Below are 7,112 nucleotides of genomic sequence, written 5' to 3'. Positions count from 1 at the left end.
AGGAAATCTGATAGTTTTATCGGCTAACTAAATGCTCATCCTAGTTTGTTTGGGTTTCCCAAGACCTAGTTGTTTAAACATTTTATAAGGCATGACATTGATACTAGCGCCCAAATCAGCCAAAGCATTATTAACATCTAAGCTTCGAATTAAACAAGGAATCATAAAACTCTCTGGATCTTTCAATTTGTTGGCTAGCTTATTCTATAGTATGGCTGATCAAACTACATTTAACTCCACATGTGACGCCTCATCCAACTTTTGCTTATTTGTTAAAAGCTCCTTTAAGAATTTGACTGCGTTTAGCATCTGCGAAAGAGCTTCAATAATCGGTAAGTTAATATGTAATTTCTTTAAAAGTTTAAGGAATTTACCAAATTGTTTGTCCGTGCAGTCTTTCTTCGTCGCATTGGGGTTGACACACGAGGTTTGTACTGTTTACTTACCGGTGTTTGTTCACTGTGGTCTACCTCACATTTGCTTTTACTTACCACAATTCCTTGCCTCGGTTCTGGTTCAGGTTCGACTAACCCTTCCTCATCTTGAATGGTGATTGCATTGATCTGTTCCCTTGGGTTAGATTCAGTGTTACTCGGCAAGTTACCTTGTGGTAGTTCAGAAATCAATTTGGTGAGTTGTCCTATCTGAGTTTCGAGCCCTTGGATCGACGCTTGTTGATTCTTAAGTGTTGTTTTAGTATTCTGAAAGCGCGTTTCTGACACCGAGATAAACTTTGTTAGCATCTCCTCAAGGTTCGACTTCTTTTCCTGTTGGTAAGGTGTTTGTTGAAAACCCAGAGGATGTTGTGGCCTTTGATTCCCTTGACCACCCAACGAGAAATTGGGATGGCTCCTCCAACCTGCATTATAGGTATTATTGTATGGGTTATTTTGAGATCTAGAATTATTGTTACCCATATATTGGACTTGCTCTTCCTTGATGCTAGGGTTGAAGAATTGATATTCTGTGTGTACTCCTCCTCCCTTTGAATTGCGCCTCATCACTGGATGTACCTAAGTAGAACCACATAAACCGTCAATCTTTTTATTTAAAAGTTCTACCTGGTTAGATAGCATAGTAACGTATCGAGGTTGAAAACACTGGCCGCTTTCGTCGGCTTTGTCCTCATAACTTGCCACTGATAGTTATTCAGTGACATTTCTTCAATAAATTCGTAAGGCGCTTCAAGTGTTTTGTTGTTCAAAGTTCCACCGGCAGCTGCGTCGATGAGTTGCCTTGTTAAGGGGTTCACACTGTTGTAAAATGTCTGAACCTGTAGCCAAAGTGGTATCCCATGGTGAGGGCACCTTCTCAAAAGATCCTTGTATCTCTCCAATGCATCATAGAGCATTTCTAGATCTATCTGCACAAAAGAAGAGATGTCATTCTTGAACTTAGCCGTTTTGTCCAGCGAAAAATACTTAAGTAAAAACTATTCGATCATTTGTTCTGAAGTAGTGATTGATCCTCGTGGTAGCGAGTTCAGCCACTGTTTAGCTTTGTTCCTCAATGAAAAGGGAAACAACCGAAGGTGTATGGGGTCATCAGAAATGCCATTTATTTTAAATGTGTTGCAAAACTCTAGAAAATTTGCCAAGTGATTGTTTGGATCCTCATCCTGCAAACCATCAAACTGAACAAACTGTTGAATCATTTGAATTGTGTTAGGTTTCAGTTCAAAATTATTTGAAGCAACAGCAAGCCTAACTGTACTTGACTCAGTTCCTGTTAAAGTAGGTTTAGCATAATCATACATAATGCCTGGAGAAGGATTCTGATTTACTGGGTCAGTAGCAATCGCAGGAGGTAGTGGATTTTCCTGATTTTCAGCCATCTCCTTGGTTTTCGTGTGAATGTCTTCCTCTTGCTCTTCCTCTGTGTATCTTAGGATTCGCCTTATTGCTCTTTGGTTTTTGCGAGATGTACGATCAATCTCACTATCAAACAGTAATGGTCCCGACGGGTTTCTTCTAGTCATAAACTATAAAAACCTGCCAGAAGCGAATAAAAGGAAAATTAGAAAAGAAAATAAAAATTTAAAATGCAATAAAAATAAAATGGCTAAAGTAATAAAAATCGAGTGTTCCTAATATCTTAATTCCTCGGCAACGGTGCCAAAAACTTGATATGCTCATCGCGACAACTTTTAAAAATTTATAATTGATCGTTCTCGAAACTAACTAATATGACGACAAAGGCGAGCGCACCTTATTGAATAGTAGTATAGCTTATGGCAAGACTGGATTGTCGAACCTAAAGGAACTAAAAGTACTAGTATTAACTTTCTTTTTATTATCTAGCCTAAAAATTAAGGGTTTTGCTTATCTAAACTAATTAAACTAAACTAAGAATGCATATAAAATAAATTGGGGAAATAAATTTTGGGAAAACTGAATGATTTGGACAATACCTAATGGAAAAATCCACCTAGACTTCACTTGTTATTGACTCTGAATCAGACGATTTATTCACTTGACTTGATCCGTAGAAATCCCTAATTTATATTATTATCTCTCTCGAGACTAACTAATTAACTCCCTAGTGCTGCATTAACTCGATATATGGATTCCCTTATTAGGTTTCACCCTATCTCTATGCGTGCAATCAACTCTGCTTAATTATGTTAGATCTACTCTTAGACAGGGACTTTTTCTCCTCTGAATAAGCACATCAGTACTTGAATCAATATCCTGGAATATTAATACAAGAATAATCATAATTAAGAACAAGTTAAATATTTATCATACAATTCAGATAATAATAACAAGATCCGTCTTAGGTTTCATTCCCTTATGTATTTAGGGGATTTAGTTCATATTTATAAAAGAAGACATCTCAAAAGAATGAAGATAACAAAACATAAAGAAAACCCAAAACTCCTGAGGGAAATTGAAGGGAGATCTTCAGTCTTGACGATGAATCCGGCTTCTGAGATGGATCAATTGTCTTTCCTGGAATAATTCCTTGGTTCCTACTCCATGTGTCTCTTCTAAGTGCCTCCTTAAGTGTTTAAATAGGCTTTAGAATACCTAAAAGCCCTCAAGAGTGGCCTTTTCCGAATGGAACTAAACTTAGGCTTGACAGGGACACGCTCGTGTGCGTTTTCTTCAATCCGTGTTCAAGGCTGTTACATAGGCACGGGCGTGTGGTCTACCCGTGTAAGTCGTGCTTCGATTCTGCTCATGTTGGTCCATTTTCTCCCTTTCGGCCCATTTCTCGCTCTTTTTACTTTCCTATGCTCACCTAAGTATAAAACATGAAATTAAATGATTAGGAGCATCGAATTCACCAAATCTAAGGATAATTCATCCAAAAATATGCTAAGCATGAGGTAAAAATATGTATAAATTACGGTTTATCAAAATCCACAAAGATGGAGAGTAGCCCAAACTATCCCAAATTATTGCCCAAATACACTAATTTAAGTTGAATTAAATAATTAAAAAACAACCCCTAAACTTTTCCTCATAACCGTTCCAACCCCTCCACTTTTCAAGCCTTCCATTCTCAAGCACCAGCTAAATTTAGAAAAGCCATTCAACCACCCTCTGTAACACCCCTAACCCGAATTCGTCGCTGGAACAAGATTACAGAAGTTTACAATTTAAACAGATAGAAAATTCAAACATTATAATCATGCATATTGTTCCTAATACGAGTCCTCGAGGCCCAAAACACACCTTAGAAGCAAATCAGGACTAAACTGAAAACTTAGAAAATATTTCAGAAACATTTAAAATTTCCAAAGCTACAGGCGTCACACGGCCAAGAGACACGCCCGTGTCTTAGGCCGTGTAGGCATTCGAAATAGGGACACACGGTCGTGTCCCAGCCCGTGTCTGTGCTTGTGTAACTCACTAACTTGTGCCACATGGCCAAGCCACACGCCCGTGTGCTAGGCCGTGTAAGCATACTGACTTATGCTCTTTAAAAGATATAGGGGACACACGGCCGTGTCACTTGGCCGTATGTCACACATAGCTGAGACACACACTTGTGTCTCTATCCGTGTGGACAAAGATAGGCCATTTTACAAGCCACATTTCTAACCCAATTTGGCATCCACCTACACTCAACATTTTGCATATACAAAAGTCATAAAGAGGCATCCAAAACAAGCCAAAATCAAGCCTTAAACATGTAAAATCATCACATGCACCCAATATGCCCTTAGGCACATCAAATGACAACTTATAACATGTAAATCTAAACATATCCAATTCTTTAACTAACTCATATGCATATTTGTATCAAAAATTACAATGTAGATCATTAATCAAAACATACCATTTAGTACCATTTATGTACTTGATCTTTATCATCAAATGGTCATGTAAGTCACTTGTAATTTGTGCACTAAAAACACCAATACAAACCATTCAAAAACTGACTTCATTATAAATATGTGCTTTCCATAATAAGCAGTAAATCACTCCAAATTATAATACATATCCAAATGCATATTCAACTACCATTTAAACTTTCATCTATCAAACATAAATCAATTCACATATTACCTATACCAAATCACACCAAACATAATAATTCCATTTATATATATATATATGACAAAAATATACCAATGCACAAGCTAAAGCATATGGCCATAACCACAACATCACACATAAGTCAACATTAGCCAAAAATAACCTATACATGCCATTGTAATTGAAATTAAACAACTAAAAGTACCAAAAGATTTGATAGATTGTGTAATATAGCTCTAACAAACTTCTTACCCGAACGAGCTTTCGAATCACTATAAAACATGAAAAATAACACAGAGTAAGCATTTAAGCTTAGTAAGTTTGCATAACAAAGAAATTAACTTACCATTTAATCACATTTAAGGTAAGCATACAAAGCATATCCAAACTCAGTTTGGCCAAAACCCTAAACACATATCCTCATCAAGCATGTTAGTCATGTAATTCATATAAATATCAAGAAACATGTATGAGCTCAACAATAATCAAACTTCCATGTACATATAATTTCCACATCATGTATCTATATATCATGTACAAATCATTTACATATATCTCATGTAAATACTTGTAATAGTTCGTATTGAAATCATGTAATCTTGTAACAGAATAGTGCCCATTGAACCATTTAGAATATTGTTGGATACGCGGGTGGTACACACGAGGTGTATTGAACTGTAATTCATCAATTCATGTACATGTATGCTCATATGAGCTGTAAACGGTAAGCTCATCTGAGCTGAATAATGGTAAGCTCCTTCTTCGAGCTGAATAACGGTAAGCTCATACGAGCTGAGTATCGGTAAGCTCATAAGAGATGAAATTGGTAAGCCTAATGACATGTCATTTGTATCCTACGAATTCCTTAGGTTAAAATGGGGATCGAAAATCGTCGTTTGTAGTCAGATATGCGATCAATATTCATATATGATGATAATGCAAATAACATACATCTAATTCAATCAAAGCATATCATTATACAATTTAATTACACAAACTTACCTCGACAAGTGTACGTAGATATAAAGACGACTAATTCTAGACTTTCTCTTTACCTCAATCTAACTCTGTACGAGGTCTGATAGGATCTGTACGAATAAATTCAACTCTATTCAATATAATTCATATTCAATTTAGTCCAACACATATTTTTGGCAAAATTATCATTTTGCCCCCATACTTTTAAATCTTTGCAATTTAGTCATTATCTCATAAAAATGGAAATTTACGAAATTCCACCACAAGCCATCATAGTCGATTATCAATCTAGGCCCTAACAAGCCCTATATTTAATTTATTTCACAATTTCACCACCTAATATTTTTTATTTTTCAATTTAGTCCCTAGTTGACAATTTCACTAAAACTTCCTTTACAAAAGTTGTTTATCTAACAACAACCATTCATTTTATATCATCAAACTTCAAAAACTCATGCATATTCATCAATGGAAAAACCTTAATAGTTTAAAAATTTTACAAATTAGTCCCGGGGCTAGCTAGATTAAGCTACAACAATCCCTGAAACGTAGAAATCATTAAAAATAAGACAAAAATCATACCTAATTGGGCAATATAATCTTGGACGAATGTTGCTCAACAAAAATGGCTTCTTTCCTTATGAAAAAAGTCGGTAAAAGAAGATAGAAAATGATGATATATTTGTTTTGTTTTAATTTATCATTTATTACCTATTTACTAAATTAACCTTAAAAACTAATCAAAATTTCAATAATAACAAACCATGATCATCCACTAACAACTTTAATGGGCTAATTACCATATAAGGACCTCCACTTTAAATTTCTATACCTATTTAACACCTTTAGCTAATAGAACACAACTTTTGTACTTTACGCGATTTAATCCTTTTTATCAAATTGAGCATGCAAATGGTAAAATTTCATAACAAAATTTTTATATGGTAATGCTATCATGCAGTAGACCACAAAATATTAATAAAAATATTTTTTTCTAACTTTGAATTTGTGGTCCCAAAACCACTGTTCCGATTTCACTGAAAACAGGTTGTTATACCTTCTCCTTAAATCATGGCCGACCACTTGAGGGAGAAAACCAAGGCTCTCCCATGATGTTTTTAGCTATTCCATATTAGTATAAATAAGACCCCAACTTACCTTTAAAAGGCATCTCATTCATTCTTCATTTCCTCTACACTTGAGTTCTCCTTTTCTTCATTATCCATTCCCCTTTTCTTCCTCTTAAAAAGGAAATTTGCATAACCTTGAGAGAAACAATATTTTGGCTATATTGAGACTTTGGCTTATTTGTTATGGAGAGAAAAAATAACTGAGGAGGGAGCAAGCAATTTATGCCTCGTGAACGTCCAGAATCGGATAGAGTTTCTTCTTTCCTTTTTATCTTTGTTTTTGTTCAATTCATAAAAATGATTTCAACTAAGTATTTTCTATACAATATAATCATTATTTCTTAAATTTTTTGGTGTTAGAATGATCTAATTTCCATAGTTTGCTTCATTCAATTTTGTTAAAAGTTGTTCTGTGCTTTTGATCGATTTATTCATGCAAGTAAAATCACGGTTAAGTTTCTTATTCATGTTTAATGTGAAGAAATGTATGAATGACTTAATTAATCAGAACAAGGTT

General features: G+C 35.0%; 1 non-coding gene across 1 annotated transcript; it reads left to right on the top strand.

The window, feature by feature from the left end:
• Positions 1-1,289: 1,289 nt before the first annotated feature.
• On the top strand, positions 1,290-1,396 carry LOC121203986 (small nucleolar RNA R71). The gene has a single exon (XR_005898914.1). It is a non-coding gene; the product is annotated as a small nucleolar RNA R71 (small nucleolar RNA).
• The last annotated feature ends 5,716 nt before the right edge of the window (positions 1,397-7,112 follow it).

This window comes from Gossypium hirsutum, chromosome A07 (genome assembly GCF_007990345.1).
Source record: "Gossypium hirsutum isolate 1008001.06 chromosome A07, Gossypium_hirsutum_v2.1, whole genome shotgun sequence".
In the NCBI taxonomy this organism is placed as follows: Eukaryota; Viridiplantae; Streptophyta; class Magnoliopsida; order Malvales; family Malvaceae; genus Gossypium; species Gossypium hirsutum.
The sequence above is the reverse complement of the archived record's forward strand: the minus strand, read 5'-3'. Positions and strand labels throughout refer to the sequence as shown.